Source organism: Triturus cristatus, chromosome 1_2, assembly GCF_964204655.1.
Source record: "Triturus cristatus chromosome 1_2, aTriCri1.1, whole genome shotgun sequence".
In the NCBI taxonomy this organism is placed as follows: domain Eukaryota; kingdom Metazoa; phylum Chordata; class Amphibia; order Caudata; family Salamandridae; genus Triturus; species Triturus cristatus.
This window is the reverse complement of record NC_140580.1, coordinates 441,597,831-441,617,206: the sequence shown is the minus strand read 5'-3', so window position 1 is coordinate 441,617,206 and position 19,376 is coordinate 441,597,831. Positions and strand designations below refer to the sequence as shown.

The following is a 19,376-nucleotide window of genomic DNA, read 5'->3' as shown; positions in this document are numbered from 1 at the left end:
TCCCTATCCATTCCACTCTTCTAGCAAGAAGGATTTAGCCTGAAATATTATTTGGTAAGGGCATATTGGCCGTTAGGCATTGGATACATTTATTTTTGAGTTCATCATCCCTTTCTCTTTTTCCCTCAGTTAGGGGTGGCACTCCCACAAGTGCTACAACAAATGGCTGGGCTTCTGGGGGTAAGTTTATTGTTGGGAGCTGATAGGAACTCGTTCTCATTATAGTGTCATTTCCCATGGGTATGGTGGTTTTGGGCCCCTGGCTCATTTCCTTCATCCTCGTCACAGTTTTATCTGCTGTACCTGTCAAAATTGTTGTCGGACGGGCACTAGTATCTTGGTGGTCGTTTTTTGATGGAACAGAGGTTAAGCTTGATGTGTCTGTGGTTAAATCTATATTACTACTCTGTGTTGGAATTTTCTTACTTCCGCTATTTAAATGGGAAGAGATTTTGGGTGGTTCAGCTTCCACGGTAATGGGTCCCATATTTTTAGGGGGATTGGCTATCCTTGTTTTGTCTCCCCCTTTAGCATTAATTGCAGAGATAAGTTTATCAATTTTTGACACTAATGGCTTTAATTGTGTTATTATTATCCTCTCTAGGGACGTTTGTAACTCCGTAACCATACTGGCAACCCAGCATGGTATCCCTGTGGTGGGGTCAAGGGAGCTATTAGAGGGGGTCACCAGATCATGGTTTGTATGATTGAGTTTACCTGGCCTAGTGGTATTACATTTTTTCCTAGTTCTAGAGCAGGATTTTCGTGTGTCTAACTTGTTCCCAGTAACAGCGGGCGGGATTAAAGTATTGGGCCTAGTGTGGGGCTGCTTGTCGTTTTCTACAGGTAGCTGGCTACAGGGCAAGTCTACATATGAAGATGACATGCATAAGCTGGCTCCCAGCATCTCATTCGTGGTAGTAGAAATGTTCATTTCCTGTGTTGGAATACATAGAGATGGAGTGATGGAGAGCCTTCTCTCAGTGTTCTCGATAGCGGTGGCCACAACCCCAAAAGTCTGCTGGAGCATTTTATCTATAGCAGTCAGGGTCGGTAAGGGCTGCGAGTCCGTGGTCTGCAATCTGGTATGTGACCGTGTGGCAGGAGATTTGGTGTTAGTCTTTTTCCCCCGTTTCATCATTTCACCCAGTGCTGTGAACTATTATTACAGCACCGGCTGGTGCCTGGTCTTATGGTAGCAGATAGTAAGCTTAGTCAGACACAAATAGGGGGACTGATAATCACAGTGCAAAGCATACGTGCCAATGCAATATACTAGTTCACAAGGGTCACAGCCTAACACACTTCAGAGTAGAGGTTATAATCCAGCAGAGAAAAATAAATCATTAACAACGGTACTGACCAGGAGATATGGCCCGGCCCGGCCTCATCCAGCCCCGGACGGCCACAGACGGCCCGCCCTTTGCCCGGGCTTAGCCCGGCGCTGCCCGCGCGCGGACCCGCGGGGCGGGGGCTCACGTTGCTTTTAAGCGCCTCCGGGCGCGAGACTACAGGAGGCGGGTTCAAGTTCCGCTTCCCGTCCGCTGCAAAGGGTCCTGGGAAGGGTAGTCCCCCTCCGCACAGCGGCTGCGTTGAGGATGGCGGCGGCGGGAGGGAGACGACGAAGATGGCGGTACTGCACCCCGGGAGTCTGTCAGGTGGAGAAGAGCGTGTTGGCATCAGAAACAAGGTAGGATGTTGCCCGCTTTGTCAGGGGCTCACGTTGCTTTTAAGCGCCTCCGGGCGCGAGACTACAGGAGGCGGGTTCAAGTTCCGCTTCCCGTCCGCTGCAAAGGGTCCTGGGAAGGGTAGTCCCCCTCCGCACAGCGGCCGCGTTGAGGATGGCGGCGGCGGGAGGGAGACGACGAAGATGGCGGTACTGCACCCCGGGAGTCTGTCAGGTGGAGAAGAGCGTGTTGGCCTCAGAAACAAGGTAGGATGTTGCCCGCTTTGTCAGGGGCTCACGTTGCTTTTAAGCGCCTCCGGGCGCGAGACTACAGGAGGCGGGTTCAAGTTCCGCTTCCCGTCCGCTGCAAAGGGTCCTGGGAAGGGTAGTCCCCCTCCGCACAGCGGCCGCGTTGAGGATGGCGGCGGCGGGAGGGAGACGACGAAGATGGCGGTACTGCACCCCGGGAGTCTGTCAGGTGGAGAAGAGCGTGTTGGCCTCAGAAACAAGGTAGGATGTATAATTTTTCTACTTTCCACTATTATTGGCAAAGTCAATAGGGCTGACTTTAATGTGTTAAACAGCATTCGATCATACAGTGCAAGTGAACAGCAATTCTGAAACCCAGTGCTTACACGTTATAGCCAGACCTATCCGATTTGCTAATGTCGGTTTTACTTTGCATTCCTGCATTTGCAGCATTGCAATAACTCCTGGTCTGCTTCCTTAAGCCTTATCACTGCCGCACCCTAAACATTTTTTAAAATCCCCCTTTAGGGTCTTGCCCTAGGAAGTGTAAAACTCAGTACAAATATCATAGCGCAACATAGCATTACATTACATAGTTGAGGCATAGACACTGCCCAGTCTAACTTGAAATAACAAAACTCGCAGCACACAGAAAGGTTTCAGATATTAAGATATCATAAAGGATTCGACGCAAGGGTGTAAAAATTAGAATAGTGAACCCTTCTCGGTGTGGAAACTTTGTGCACATTGCGAAATACTACTCCGCAATACATTGCACACATTCGGTCTGTCGTCGGGTGGAAATCTCCATACAAACTCCCCTGTATCCTTGACTTCCTCACATGCTCACGACACTTCATGACCTCTTTCTACCAACCACTTCCGGGTCCATGGAAGAGGATAATGAGAGGGGCATGTGATACCCTTATATTGTCCAAAGAAGAAGTCAACACTGGCTAGACTACTCATGCTCCCAAACTGGCAATGACGAGGAGCCAGCATCCCCACTGTAGCGCTGCAGTGCCTCTCTCGTGATTGGACACTGCACTTTGACTGACATGGTAACGTCACTTCTCACCGTGACTCTTAGGCTCTTTATGGAGCAGTCTGGCATTTCTTATCAGTCCTTTCATACTGTGAATGAGACAGCAGGGCGTAGCTATCGGTGGTGCAGCGGGTGCGGTGGCACCAGGACCCAGAAGTAGGTAGTCCAATTACTTTTCGACAGGCCCCCAGCTGGCTCGTGAGACCTACCTCTTCAATACAGGTTTGGGGTAGGAATTACTCTCACAGGGAGTGACAGAAGCCCCAGAAAGACTCCGACACACCCAGAAACGAGGCAAGAAGAGGAGAGCAGCCAAAAGGAATCCGAAGCTGTGCACAGAGTTCATCATGAAGGAAATGAAGAGGGAAAAAAAGAGACGGAGGCAACCAGGAGAAGATGAAAGACTGGAAGAGAAGAGAGGAAGGCAAGTGAAGTGAAGAAAAGAGCGGAGCAGCTAATGAGGCAAGACACACATGAGTCATAAAGAAAGAAGAGAAGAGGGAGTAAGATGTGGAAATGGACACAAGAGCTAGAAGGAGAGAGCTTAAAGAAAGAGCAGAGACTGTGAGAGACATGGAATGAAGAGGACCTGAAAGAGAGAATGGAATAAAAACCGGGAAGGGACACACATCGAAAAAGTGGATATGCAGGACCAAATGTAAAGAACGAGAGGAAAGAGTCAATGATGAAGGACAGAAGTAATGGAAATAAAGAGATGGAAACAGAAGAAGGCGACTGGAGACAAAAGAGTGAGGAGGGGAAGAGTACAGAAAGAGATTTGAGAAGACCTGTCAAGTCATCCACAATTTCCGGGGCCACTTGATTTCTGTGGTAACACCCGCATACTCGCATGACCCTTAAAAACAGTGGTCTGAGGTTAGGACCCACCTGTCATTGTGATATCACCAAGGGCTAATGGAGCTGAGCAGCGGACAGGAGAAGCTTAAACCTGCCTGAATAGTTGGGTTTTCAGCCAGAGACACTGTGTGATTCGAGAATATCCTCTGAGAGGTCGGAAGGGCCAGAAGCAGCACCGAAGTGCTCTTGAATTTTAGAATGATGACCCACCCAACAGGTCATGTCCGGTGCTGCTGGTGCAAAGTAATCACTATGGGGTCATAGTGGGATAGCACATGATTAACGTGTGCGGTGCGTTTTTCCACACATCACTAGGTTTTCCTTGTTTCACTTTTTTTCACGCATTTCATTTTGGTCTTGAAAGATACCGATGATAATGAAGACCTGAGCAACTGGTGAGTACCTACCAGCAGCTCCTTTCGGTGGTGCTTACGTGAGGTACTTTCAGACCTTCACACATTTTTTACCAATGGGCACTCGCAGAAGGGGATTCAAGTAGGGGTGTTAGACACACCTATTAGAATTGGACAGCAAAACCCTATTTTGAGTACCATTTTTTAAGCTATTCCATTAGTATAACAGCTGAATACTGTCTGTGTGGTTTTTTGAAAACAGTGGTCCAGTATCAGAGCAGGTCCTTGTTGATGTATTAAATTAGCAAAGTAATCAGGCCGAACCCTTCCAGCCTCCTGGGGAAACACCCGATGCCCGCTACGGCCAGTCCGGCATGGTTAGTTCCTGGCAGGCGAACCCTCTCTGAAAGCAGCCCCTTAACCTGAAGTCCACTGGGCATATGCCGGATTGGTATAGTGGCCACTATGGCCCTAGCAGCAGGGAAATAACGCAGGCCTCTGTAGCCTCTGCGGTGCATGGGGGCACCAACCCTTCAAAGGGCCCCAATGAATGTCTGTGAGATATGGAAGAGTTTGGGCCTCTCACAACATTCTGTGGGTTGGGATACTTTTGTGTTACGCTACTGCCTAGCAGGTAACAGAGGAAGAAGTTGCTGATGTGGAAGCAAATCTGCTGAGTCAGATGTATGCCACATGCCAGATAAGAAGTAATAGATGGGACTCTCGGGAAAACACTTGTTTCCCTCCTCCCTCCCTCCACTATCTGTCTGAAAATGTATTGCCTAAATGTTTGTAAATGATGTGCTTTAATGGTTTTTATAATGAAAATCGAATAAAGATATTACTACTACTGCACTTACTCCAGCCCAGCAAGACAAGTTTGAACTCCTTATCGAAGGCAACTGCACATGTGTTGTGTACATGACGCAGATGTCTCACTCCCCTGCAACCTGGAACTGTGTTCGCGTCAGCGACTGGGCAGGGTAGTACTAGGGCTGACACTGTCTGCAAGCTCACCGGATGCCATCCACCGGGCTCTTCTATAGAGCATATTATTTTTTTAAACTGGCAGCAGTGTTGCCCAGATGTGTGAAGTTATCTAAAACCGTTGTTAAAATAGTTTTATATAGCTAAACCACATGAAAACTAAAGGAATTGCTTTAAAACCCCAGAGAAAAAAATGTACATTTTGCTCTTAGGTGAATAATTCTATAATAAACCTTGAGCTGGCTGCATTCAGTTTTTTTCTGCAGTTTCATTTTAAATCAAAGCGAGATGAAGACCTAAATGCTACCCCTTCAAATATGAACCATCTGCAAATCACTGACAGCAGACTCCTCTCCCTTCCCCTCCCAGAACTGAGAGTGGTGACTAATGCATCGCTTTTGGGATGGGGTGACATCCTGGGAAAGCTGGGGATCAGAGAATTCTGGTCTCCAGCAGAGGCTCAGCTCCACATCAATCTTCTGGAGCTGAGAGCTATTATCTTAGCATTGAATGTTTTCCTTCCATCCCCCAAGGGCGGGCTGGTCCACATGTTCATGGACTAGACTACTGCCAAGAGGTATTGCAACAAACGGGGTGGGGTAGGGTCATGGACCCTGTGGCATAAGGCTCTGTGCCTCTGGACTTGGCTGGAGCACCATGACATTTTCCTGGTGATACAGCACCTGGTGGGGTCTCTGAATGCCAGGGCCGGCAAACTCAGCTTGTGTTCAACGTTTGAAAGTGCTGAACAAGATTCAGTCCAGCAGTACTCATGTAGACTTAGGGAGATAAAAAAGAAAGGGGGGTATCTTGAAAGAAGAACCAGCAGAACAGGGAAACTGAGGACTGTGCTGACAGCCCTGGCTGTTCAAGGTGGTCAAGCTTGCTTCTGACTGCTGACTGTGGGCCCACACCCTAAAAGGGTCCTCCAGTTGTCTGAGAGTTTTTGGAGTGACCAAGAGAAAGTGGTTCAGCAGCTAAAGATATGACCCCTGGCTGCAGCAGGAAGCAGGGTTAGAGAGGTCTCTCTTGCGTTTGGAACTGCGCTTGGTTTTCCCCTAGATGATCACTGGGACAATTAAAATAATTTGTGAGTAGCAGCTTGGATGGTAATTGATCCTGCCCCTGAACTCATGGCCTGTATGAGGCAGAATATTTTGCAGGTACCATGTTTATGCATTTCTGATATAAACTGAACTCCTCTCTCCAGCTTTGGGCCATTGACCTGGACTAATATTGACTTTTACATGTGCAGTGATCCAGCTGGGTATTTTTTTTATTTTTTTGAAAGTGTTTTCACTTTTTTCAAAATGTTATACCTTCTGATGCACTTTCATTTTTTTGTCATTTTGATCTTGTTTTTTCATTACGCTTTTCATTTTGTTACTGAATTGGTTTGAGGAACTATAGTGATTTGTTTTTTAACTTTAATGTCATTTTGGTGCATCTTATAAGCTTAACATGCCTTTCTCTAAGTAAATGTTTGCTGCTTTGTGCCATTTCTACTAGGTAGTTAGTCCAGGTTTTCTTCATTGACACAGATGGGCATTTTTAACATGAAATGTGGGAGCGCAGAGCTGCGCTAAATTTGGCAGCGCCGCACTCCGCCATTTTCCAAAAGCAGGGATGTGCCGTATGTACAAGAATACGGTGCACCCCTGTGTTTTCCATAGTGCTGGTGCTAAATTTAGCTGCCTAGTGCCAACGCAGGCACCCTTGCAGTATAGTGCAAGGATGCCTGTGTTGCAGGGAATGGTGTTTTGCTCTTTCTATGTGTGCCGCAGAATTCAGAACACATAGCAAAAGCAAAAACCAGGAGAAATAAAAGTATTTCTCCTCTTTTCGCCATTCTAATGCCTGCTCTTGCATGGCGTCAGTTTTTGGCGCTGCCTCAGATTTACACATCCTTGTAAATCTGGGCCAGCATCAAAAAGCGATGGGTGTTGAGGTGGAATGTCTACAGCAACACCCATTGCACTCCCCGTTCACGTTAAGTGATGCGTGTAAAGTGGCCATATTTACAAGGGGACGTTAAGTCACAAAAAATGTCTTAAGGCCTCTCTGTAAATATGGAGAAGGGCATAGTGCCACCAGAACATCGCTAAAAGTGACGCTCTGGTAGCGCTATCCCCTTGTAAATATACTCCTGTGTTTTACATAACAATGCCGTGGTTTATGAACTGTGTGTGAGTCCATATCTCGTTGTCCGCTTAGTTAATGATCCGGGATGTCACACCATCATACAGGTGGAAGACGACAAGGGCATGGACAGTTGTTCTACATTTGTATCCCAGGAGGTAAGGGTTGGTTGTTTTGTTGGAGCGAAAGGTGAAATAAGGCAGTTTGCAACTTAGTGATGTAAACATTGAATGATGAGTTAGCACCTAGGATGAAGTTTAAACATCATATTTTGTTGTGAGATGGGGAGCGAATCCCTCTAAATTCATTTCAGAGAGCCAGCCTTGGATCTGGGGTGTTTGGAGCCATGGGTAATGAGGGTGAATTCTGCATTTGTGGAGTTCAAACGATGATTAGCTGAATGTGGGTGTGGCAAGTCTTGGCTATGTTAGTGCTTCGGGTGAATTGTAGATAGACTGGGTGACGTTGGGGCACTGGTTGTTATATATGTTAGCTTACTTTTCCAGTGCTGCTCTCGTGTTTGCAGGCACGAGATCTTGCACATGTTGTTTTACAAACCCTTGGTTCATGGCACGATCACAGTGTTCTAGAATAGAACATGTGATCAGTCCCATGAACCAAGAGGAGACAGTTGTTGGTGGTCTGCTGGAGCCTGTAGGCGTGTAACCAGCGGTGCTTCCTTTTTTACCTTACTTCTGGATTAAATCTTTTCCTGAACTGTACTTCGTCTTATGGACATTATTCAACACTGGTGAAACTTGATTCTATGATTGGACCTGGACACCCCTAGTGGCGTCAGATAGACATTGAACAAAACTAGTGAAACCACCCATTTGTTCCATAAATGTTGGTATTAATTCTATACATTTTTATTGAACCAGGTCTGAGCAGCCTGAATCCTGCTGCCTCTTTTTAGGTCTCGCCTGAGACAGCGCTTTAGCGCTGCTCTGGCGAGACTTATAGTAAGCACTTTTGGAAGTGCAAACGAGTGCTTTCAGGCCGCCAACTACTGTGCATGTGTGCCGGGCGCGCGCACCATTTGGCAGCCTGAAAGCACTCGTTGTCTTTCACTTCCGCTGCCGCTCGGCCGCTTTGATGTTTTATAGTAAGCACTTTTGGAAGTGCAAACGAGTGCTTTCAGGCCGCCAACTACTGTGCATGTGTGCCGGGCGCGCGCACCATTTGGCAGCCTGAAAGCACTCGTTGTCTTTCACTTCCGCTGCCGCTCGGCCGCTTTGATGTTTTATCGTGTTCGCGATCACTTTCACATTCGCAGCAGAATCCACGCATCGTAAAGCACATCGTGACCCCATCCCCGGCCATCGCTCTAGTTTCATGCATTTTGGTTGTCTTGTAACGTTTGAACAATCCTTAGTGCTCTGATTAGATGTCATATTTTCGTCCAACTCTTTTAATTACGGTGTTCCAAAGCGCACTCTGAATTGCTGGTGTCCTTAGGGTCTCTGTTAAGACTGTTCGTGTTCCTTGAAAAACTCTTGTGTGAACAGGTCGTTATTTCTTAGCATTCACTATATCGGCATTTTTACAATATCAGCGGTTTCCGGTACCCTGCAGTTCCTCTTGTATCTACCACATTAGATGTAACGTGTCCTGTGACAGAAATTCAGGCACGGTTTAAGTACATATCAGATGACAAATTGGTGCACATCCATTGGCAATCTTCGGCGTTTTCTTTAGAACAAGTTGATAGCCATCAGCAAAATCTTGGCAGGAAACGTGCAAGGTGTTTAGGAAGATCCTCCTTCTAAACTAATGGGTGTTCAGGCCTGGCTGAGTTGGCCATGAAAGATGACCCGCTGTCTCTTCCGAAGCACCCACAGGCCCTACAATAGGATCACTTGGCGACTGCGTTACAAGTGAATTCTATCGGCCATTTTGTATAAAGAAGACATCCAGTGACGCAGCAAAAATCATGCAGCCTGCTTTCTCCTAAACAAAACACGGAATAAACTGTGCACGTAACAGCAAAGAAAAATACAGTAAAATGAGCATTTTACGCTGTCTTGCGTTTTTGGCGCAACCTAGTATCAATGATCCGCGAGTTCGCCATTTTGCAGAACCGTCATCCTTGTTCGTTGTTGCTGTAAACAAGGGCTGTGGAGAAGCTTACACATGCCGGGCTGCCGGTGCCGTGCGGTCAGATGCTTTTGAGAGCGACCCTGATATGTATTTTACGCGCAAGGAGATAGATCTATGTCGATACATTTTTTAAGACCCAGCCACATTGAGCACCACAATCGGCAGATTTCCTCTGGCAGTGCTTTATTGCGAGGTAAAGCTACCGTAAGCCTCCTTGTACAGGCACAACTTTTTGGGACTTCAGTAAAGTGCTTTAAAGCCTTGGGACAATGTCCAGGCTAAATGCAATTCATAAATACATACATTTACTTTGACACATTGTTGTCAGGCGTGTATCTTTTATTCTAGCGGTTCACATGTGATGATCGTACTACAGGTCTCAAAATGCACTGGTTTATGGAACTAAAGACCAGCGCCGGGCCCTAAGTGTGGGAGTGGGGTGCCATTCGAGTCGCCTGTTAATGTTCGTATGTACAGTGTGAGATCTTACGTAAATGGTTTAGGGTCTCAGATGTCTAGCTAGTTCTTGCTTTTCAGATCTGGCAACTTTGGATTCTGCCCCCTGTAGGTAGCAATCTCTCTGCAAGTTTCTTTAAATGGGAATGCCCCCCTTCGTCCTGCTCCAGCACCCAAACACAACCTCCCCTGGGTAATGCACCCTGCTCCCACCTCCCCTTGCCCGGATGCCCCTGCCTCCCTGCCGTGAACTGCTCCGCCGTCCCGCCCCTCCCTCCTCCTGCCAGGGGCCTCACACTACTAATTATCCTTTCCCATTCCGCAAACCTCCCCTCCCTTTCACCCTCCCCCAAACTCCACTCTAGTGCTGCTGCTATCGGCCTAAACGCTGGGCCTTCCATGTGGGCCCGCGCTCTGTTCTTCTCATCCCTTCGCCCCTCCCCCCGCTGCACTGGGTGGTCTTTGGGTGCCTGTAGGACCATCCACCCGTCTTCATTCCACCTGTCCCTCATTGCTTGTGGGGCCCTCTCCAACCAACCCCCTGCCGCTAGTGACACCGGGGGACACCCCCTTCCATGCCTTCCTCACTTTCCACGTCCTCCTCTAACGCCCTCGTTGGCTGATCTTCCCTGCCGTCAAACATAAGCTCCCCATTGTTTTTTCTTGCATGCCCATGCCAGCGTCTCCACTCTCTCCCTTCTGCTCTGTGGCAGAGAGCTTATTGGTGTCATTCCTCTTCTGAGGCCCCCTATTTTTCTCTGCCCCCACCCCTTCCCCATCCCTCCTCCTCGACCTCATGTTATCCTTTCTTTCCCTCCCCAACTGCCAGAGCACTATCTCTAGGGCACAACACACAAATGCACACCACAAAATTCAACTATTGACCATCGCATAATTTCACACAACACAAATCAACACAATTCAACTCCACATCATTCGAAATGCCACATAAATACAATCCATCAAATTCAACTCCACACATTTCCACTCTGCTCCATGCCACATAATTCCACTTCACATAACACCACTCCATGCAAAATAATTCCATTACACTCCACGCAACACAATTCAACTCCAGATAATTCCACTCCACATAGTTCCACTTCAACCTACATACTTACACTTCACACCACATAATTACACTCCATATATATACACTCAGCTCCAAAACACATTACACTCAACAAAATTCAACTTCAGCATGCCCTGTATTTACACTCCACATAATTCCACACCATACCACACAATGCCACGCCACACAATTCAATGCAACACAATTCCATACCACACAGAATAATAACACTCTATTCCATACCACACAATTACACTCCACATAATCTACTCCATGCCACATAGCAACACTCCACATAAATACACTTCACACCATGCCACATGATTTCGCTCAACATAATTTCACTCAGTGCCACACAATTCCACACAACACAATTCAACTCCACACAATTCCATTCCACGACACAAAATTCTACTCCACAACACATAATTCAACTAGATACCACATACATCCAACCCACACATCAGAATCCACATCATGCCACATAATTCTACAACATACTACATAATTCCACTCAATACATGGCACTTTACGACACACAATACCACTAGACATAAGCCCACGAAACTTAATACTGCATAATTAATATCCACATAATTCTATTGCACACCATACCACATAAATCCACCTCACAGAACTCCACTCAATGCCACACAATTCCAAAACAAACAATACCACTCCAACCCACATCATTTCACACCACATAATTGCAACCCACACAATATAACTCAACATCATGCCACATAATTCAACTTCACTACATGCCACTCCACACCAAACAATGCCACTCCACGTAAATCCACATCATGCAATATAATTACGCTCCATATAATTCCACTCCACACCATGCCACATATTTACACTGCACATATTTCATCTCCACCCCACATACATCCACTCTACTCAATAAAACATGGCTAAAGACATTGACAACGCCAATTGCTCTCAGAGTGCTATCTACATTATTTAATGTATGCAATAAAAGTCTAGCAAATAAAAAACTATCACTCTATAATAAACACATACGGTATGGTGCTGTGTTCTTTTGTTACTGTTTAGCAAAAGTTGATTATTCGGAGGCAGTGAGTTGCAGTTATCAACAAGCATTTGCAATGCAATAGGTCTCGCAGTTACACAAGTTAAAGCTATTGGCATTGTAAATGACAATGCCAATAGGCATTGTTATTTGCAATGTCAATAGCTCAAACTCGCGTAAATGCGAGACCTAATGCATTGCAAATGCTTTTTTGTTTTTGTGTACTTTCTCAGTCAGGGGTCATCGGGCAGCTGCAGAGCTTGTTTTAGTGTTTCTGCTTACATTTACTGTCTAAAGTATGCACTGATAAGGGTAGAAGTACAGGAATATGGCGATTTCTTCCCTAATATACATCACTGTTCTATTCTAATCCCATTTGAAGTAATCCTGTAAAATCCTACCTATGAATCTTCTGAAAACACGCCACTTAGCGATACTTTACTCTGTAAAGTTTACAGACTGTAATTTTGCTTTAGCTTTAATATATCACTCCAACACAGCTTCTTTCTTTTTTCTGGTCCGATGTCCCATGAAAAATAACTATGTGAACCAATCACGCGCGCACTCACGCGGTGCCAGTCAGTGGTGCGTGCAGGCCCTGTGGGGGAACTAGCAGATTGTTGGGCAGGCTGGTTGATGCCTCTCAAAGGCCTGCAGGGCTCGCAGTTACTTAAGTTTAAGCTATTGGTATTGTAAATGACAATGCCCTTTATTTAAGTTTTTAAAACAAAAATAAAAGGCATTGTTATTTGCAATGGTAATAGCTCAAGCTTGCGTAAATGCAATAGGTCTCGCATTTACAAAAGTTTAAGCTATTGGCATTGTTCATGACAATGCCTTTTTTATCTATTTTATAAAACAAACACATAAATAAATGCCATTATCATTTAAAATGCCAATAGCTAGTGTTGCATTATTATTAGCAATGCCAACTGCTCACACTTTTATAATGCGAGACCTATTGCATTGCAAATGCTTGTTTAATTTTCCGTTTCCTCCATTTCGCCCTTTTTCCATTGCGCCACTTACACAGTTGAGTCATCACCAGAGGTCGAACTAGATGGGATCTTTGGAAATTACGTGCCCATACTCTTTAAATTCAGCAAATTCCCCTACTTCTGTTTGTTAAAAGACAACTCTCCGGCAATGGTTCATTCAGACAGTTGAGAGGCCTCTGCTGGAAGAGAGAGGGACTCCCATGCTGTGGAGCAAAGGGAAGGACAGAGGTAAAGAAGAAACCAGCCTTTTCACCTGGACGCCTGCTTCTTGGAAGAAATGTAAATGTGTGCAATGAGTTAATTTGCAAATGTAAATGCTGCTTTGAAGCCCGTATTGACTTTATTAAGGGAATCACCTGAAACGTCATGATGAAAAAGATTTGTTCTTTTTGAGATGACATAAAGATATTAGCAGCCGAGTTCTGGAGTTCTTTCGTTTAATAGACATTTATAAAAAATGTTTGCACTATGTGGTCTTATTGCATAGTACTAAAATCTATATTTAAAAGCATTTTTTAAAAATCTTAAACCTAAATCTTGTTGCACATTTTGCGACCGCCTATCTTATAGTGTGTGTAATGCCAGTTTAAAATAATGGCTTACATAAACACAGTGCTTTCTGTCACGGGCTGGGACCTCGTAGCACTAAAAATGCACAGCAACTATTCCACACTGTACCAACCAGGATTCAATTCCGTGGCTCTCTGGTCGCACACAGACATCTGCAGTATTCACAATAACCAATGAAGATTTGATAACGTAAAGAAGAGCATTTCCCACTGATTAGTTCAACTTTGGTTTGGTTTTCATTTAAGGTGTGTGCACTTTTCCATATGCAATTAGCGGGACGTGAAAGACCAACAAAATAGTTACAGAATATTTGGTTCTTTTTAGCCATGCATTTGGCCCCACCGCACTCTCACTGGCGCTGCCCCATTGCATTTAGAATCACAACCCCATACTTTTTTTTTAATGTACTGCGACTTTTACCACACACATTCGCATAATGTCTCTGCACTTCTGGCACACCTTTGCAGCATGCTTCAGAAGGTTGTCATCATGAGAGATGAGGCGCAATAAACTGATTAGGTTGTGACACAATACATGTGGCCTTGCACGACAGAGATTAGGGAATGTAGTCGCCGTGGGTACCATTTAATGTGCAGACTTTGGCCGTGGAGGTTCTGAGCGGAAGGGTATTCCCTTCCCAGACCCCTGTATGCGTAGGGTGGTAACCGGAGGGTGGTATTAACTGGCATGTTCCTACTAACGCCAGTTGCTGGATTTTTAACTCAACTCATAGCGCCTCAATTGTACTGACTGGCGTTGCGCTGCTTCTTCACACTATGAGTGGAAGATTCAGCCCACCATTGCTGCGTCCTCCATATTGCCTCCACAAAAAGAGTGAAATACCTCTGCCCCAATGAGGTATTGTGGTGTGTACTACCACGCGTTGCTTAATACCGATGCACTGAAGCTCCTCTTTGCCCAGCATCCTCAGACGTCATCCTCGGCCTCTCAGCCTTCTGTGTGGCCCTGTTAGTACCGCACCTGGCCACTTCACGAGCTGACCATCCTCTTTCTCAGAATCCTACATCCACCTTAGCCCCTCCTTCCACCTCAGCCTCACCTCGTGCCTTCCTTTTGAGAACCTTGTTTATGTTTGCATTGCCCAACTGAATATCCCTTTCAAATCACTCTATAAACATATGACCAGGATGTGAATCAATGTTTATGCATCTTCGGAATCTACCACAGCATTTCGCATTACCAAATTACTGGCAGATCGTTTTAATATTTACAGATTGTATCAAACAATGTCTACTGTTTTTGCACTGTTGCTGGCACTACCTGCACACAACCTGTTTAATGTGTGTGTGGCGGGGGACTCCTCTCTAAACAAGCAAAACAAACTAGGAGCGTCTCACCCAAGCATGGTTACAAAAGTAAAGCATTTCTTCCAAGTGTAATAACAACCCTTTTGGTCGTCCTATTACAGTATTTCACTGCTGAGGTGTGTCCACACAGCGGCAGTAGACACCGCACTTGCTTTCACACACATTATTACCTACTGCCTCCCTTCGATAATGAATATGTGGAGCCACCCTGCCAACCAACTCCATGCTTTTGTCTGCCTAATAAGTGAGTCCTCTGCTGCTTGTTTTATGATGGCGGCCTGCTGCAGATTGTCATTTTTAGGTCTCGCCTGGCATTGCAGCACAAAGCGCTGCTCGCTGGACGAGAGATTTTGTAGGAGAGTTTGAGAAGGGGACTTGAAGCCTCGCCCCTCATTTTCATTGGCTGGCATCACGGTTTATGCTAAACGGTGACCTGCCATTGGAAATTAGGGTTTTTTGTTGACGCCCTTTCGCCTCCAATCCAGACTGGGTCTCCTGCTTTGCTGCTGTCGCAAAGCACTTTCTTATCTTCATGGGGCCATGTGTTTCTAATTAGAAACACATGGCCCCATAAAGACAAGAGATCAATGCTTGTTCTTGCAGCAGAGCTGTCTCTGCACCCGCACTGTTTTGGTAAGCGAGAGATGGCTGTCTGGGTCTTAATATGTTTGCGGCATGACTGGAATTCTGCACAGGCCCCCACTCCTCTTTGCCAAGTCTCAAAGCTTTGCCCCTCTCCCCCCACCTCTGTGCCTGTTGCAGCTGCCAGGTGCCGTCTACCCCAGCCCTACCTCTCGCACTCGCTGCCACAGGCAGCACGGGGTTAACATTGCTTGCATTCCTCTCCTGCGCGGATCCAATTCCCCCAAAGGGACGAGGCCACGCTGCGAGGAGAGAAGGAAAGGGAGGAAGGACTGAGTGGCTGTGTCACGTGTAAATACTTGAGCTGTCAGACCCTCTGCTTTTAGGTAACCTCATCCTGAGACTTGCAGTTTCATTATCTCCCTTCTAAGCACGGGGTAAGGCGGCATATGGTGCAGACTAGGTCAGTCATTTTAATAAAGCGTTCAGTGAGTTGTTGCCACACAACTCAATATAACTGCCGCATGCAAAGAGGTCGGAAAAGAACCAATAAAAAGATTATGGCACTCCCGTGTTGGCAGTTTATTTAAATTTTTTATATTAAATGTATATGTATATCATCCAACATAAATTCAATGAGTCCCTCCTCCGCAGTGTGTTGTATATCGCTGGGAGGGTCTCAATATGTTTGTTAAATCTAGGGCCCATTTGGGCGATAATCGGGTTTAGAAATTACAACTGTGAAGCAGCAGCTACTTACGGATGTTTGAATTGTGGGCATTGTGGTGATTATTTGTATAGTAGCAATCTAAAAATTTGCAAAAATTGTGTAAGGTGCTTGTATATATATATTGCGTGTCCAACTTATTATCAATGAGTTGTGGAAACATAACTCACTTCTTGAGAAAACGCTGCATTAGGCACAACAATATAATTTCACCATTGGAGTGGTACGAAGAGAAACAATCAATGTCATTGTTCGGTACATTTTTTGATAGTCTGTTTTTGTTTGGTTTGCACTGTTTATTTTCTTTGTTGGATTGAACCCACAGTTAAATGCTTTAAAGCCAAAACGTGTTGTCATGGTAATAAATATATAAAACACAGCAGAGCAGTGCCTCATTGTATTTGCTTTGGACGATACATTATTACGGGTTCCACAGCCCATTGACTGGACCTGTGTCTTGATGGAAGTGATTGACTTTGTGTGCAAAAAGGGTGACATACATATAGATGGATATATGGAAAGAGAGACTGTGCAAGGAGAAGGGCGGGGCTGTTTGGGGTTTTTACAGCCCGTCCTTGCTACCACCCTGATCTGGACTTGATGCTCGGAGAAAAATTCCCCCCCCCCACACCCCCATCACATTGCTTCTTAGTTTCTGGGATGTAAGGTGGTGTCGTACGAGCATTATTTGGGGGAGGGAAGAAGTAAGTAAATCCTTACACTAAAAGTTTTGAGAAACAACGATGGCCGTACTCTAAAATGCAACATGCCTGCCAGTGGTGAAAGGGTACATGATAACTGCGAGGTAGCAGTTTCATAATTGTTTGTGTAGCCCATGGTTTGCATATAGCGTGCGGTTTTATGGTCTAAAAAGATCAACTGTAGGCCTTATGTTTCGATTTTTGTCCTTTTACTTTTGACCTCCCCTTTCTGCTCGAGGTGACTTTAAAACCTTCAATCCTACCCCCTGTTACAATTTGAGAGTCTAGCAATTTGTTGTTTCCTATTGGCTGATGGCCCAGCAACATCTGGGGAACCTTTACTGGGACCCCCTTCCCACAAACCAAGACCGTCTCTCCCAATAAATAGAACTGTCAAATTGTTACTGCAGTGTAAGGCTGATTTCTGTCCCTGCGGCCGGACTGGAATACATGCCAAAAGCACACTCTTTTTACTGGGAACTTTCCTCTAGTGCTGGGCAGATGATTTATTAGCAGTACTTTTTCAATAATAAAATAGCTGTTGATAATACAAATCGAGTTATTTCCTGCATTGTTGAAATTGCGCAGGATAACTGCGAGAAAGCAGTTTCATGATTGTACAACAAATAGTGCGTTCCTTTCAGTATATGTTATATGGCTAAAACTTCTGAAAAGATTCAGTGCAGGCTCTGTATGTCAGTTTTGCCTATTTCATTTAGGCCACCTAGAAAGCCTGAGGTGAATTTTTTTTAAATGTATTTCATTAATCCTACACTAACTCATAGTGCCAATATCGGCAACCGGGCGAGACGGGCAGCGGACAAGAGGCTGCTCAGTGGGCGGGGGACAGTATATGTACCCCTGTCCCCCCTCCCACTACTGGAAGTGGCCGGCTGTAAGTCCCCCTGGTCCCGGCCCAGGGAGACTAGGAGGCCGACTCCAGTGCCTTCCTGTGGCACTAAGGCGGCCGCCCTGATGAGGGGCCACTGCGTGGCTCCCCGGGCAGCCTTGACAGATCTCTCGGTTTGGCGATGCTGGCCATGTTTTTATTTGGTGAAAGTCCCACAACATCACTGAGACACTTTCGTTTCATTAGAATTCAGATAATAGACCCCACTTCCCTGGGCCCCCACACTGGGATGTTCCATTATCTTGTGACTGCACTGGGGAGTTCTGTAAGGATGCTACAACTCATAAAAGGTAAACTTAACCTCTACACCATCCTCTATGAGGCCTTGGCCAACACTGCACACCCTTACCCGTCCCTTGCAGAAAGGCAAAAGCTGTTTTCTAGATACTGTCTAACTTGGACAGTGGTGAGCGGGGCAATGTTAAAATATCTGGATGAGTTTTTATCACTATACAAAATGAAAGTTCGCATTTGAATGAATGTATATTCAGTATATGTTTTATGCACATGCATGTGCTGTTTCTAAAGTGATGGTTGTGTTCTTCTCACTGCCACGGACGACCATGCTGTACATCTTGCTGGGTTTTTACAGAGATTGGGGTTTTCCCACTGTCAGAACTCCTAATGTGATGAAAGAGAGGCGGTGGCTATGTCCACGATTTGTTTTTGGGATGCACCATCCTAATTCCCATTTTTAGTAGATAATGTTAATGCAGTTATCTTAATTCTGAGATTTAAAAATTTTTGTTGGTTGTTTATGTACACTGAACATTTGTAGGTTGTTCTGACAGTCTTTATGTGGAAGGTTTGAACAGCAGAACTCTTTAGAAACCTTTGCTCCTCTCTGCCCCATTCTATCCACCAGCGTCCGTCTTTTGCGCTGTCTCACCATCAAAACCTCTCTCCATTTACTGCCATTCTGCCTGTCTGTCTCTCTTTTCCTCTGTTCCTGTCTGTTCTTTGACTGTTCGCACTCTGCCCAGTCTGTAACCCCCTAGCTATCAGCATGTGCCTCTCTAACTTGAAGGCTGTTTCTCTTTGCCCTTGTATAACATGCCTCTAACCAAACCCTCTCACTCTCTGTGTGCACTTCTCTCCATCCCTGTCCACTGCATCTATGCCTGTTAGTGCTCACCCTCTGCCTCCCATGAGCATGCCTTTCCCTTTCTCTTCTTCTCTGCTGGCTCACTCCCTCACCCCAGATCCCCTTGAGGGCGTCCCTCACGCCTCTCCTTTAATCTGTCCCTAGCTTTTTTGCGACTGTTGTGGCCCACCTCCCCGTCTGGCCTTCCTTGCCTCCCCTGCCTCCCAGGCCTTCTCTCAATCTAGGTTTGCATGGCTCCCTCCCTGCCTATCTGCCCGTGCATCTTCCTTCATGCCACCCCTTAATGTACATCTAGCTAGCACCTCCCCGTGCGCCTGTCACCTTTACTGCCCATTTTCTTTTTGCTTAATGGTTTAGTGAATTCTTTTCTCTTCTTATTTGCCTTGGTCTCGCGGAAAACTGCCAATGTCAGTCCCCACTATCTCTCCCTTACTGTGTCTGTCTCCTACCTCATACCTTCCTCTAAGTGCCCCCTACTTCTGATGTCCCTCCAT

At 45.8% G+C, this 19,376-nt stretch overlaps 1 protein-coding gene across 1 annotated transcript in view; it reads left to right on the top strand.

The window, feature by feature from the left end:
* The window catches only part of FFAR4 (free fatty acid receptor 4), a 91,140-nt gene that overhangs the window by 38,235 nt on the left and 33,529 nt on the right, over nucleotides 1-19,376 (top strand). The gene's annotated exons all lie outside the window — the stretch shown is intronic.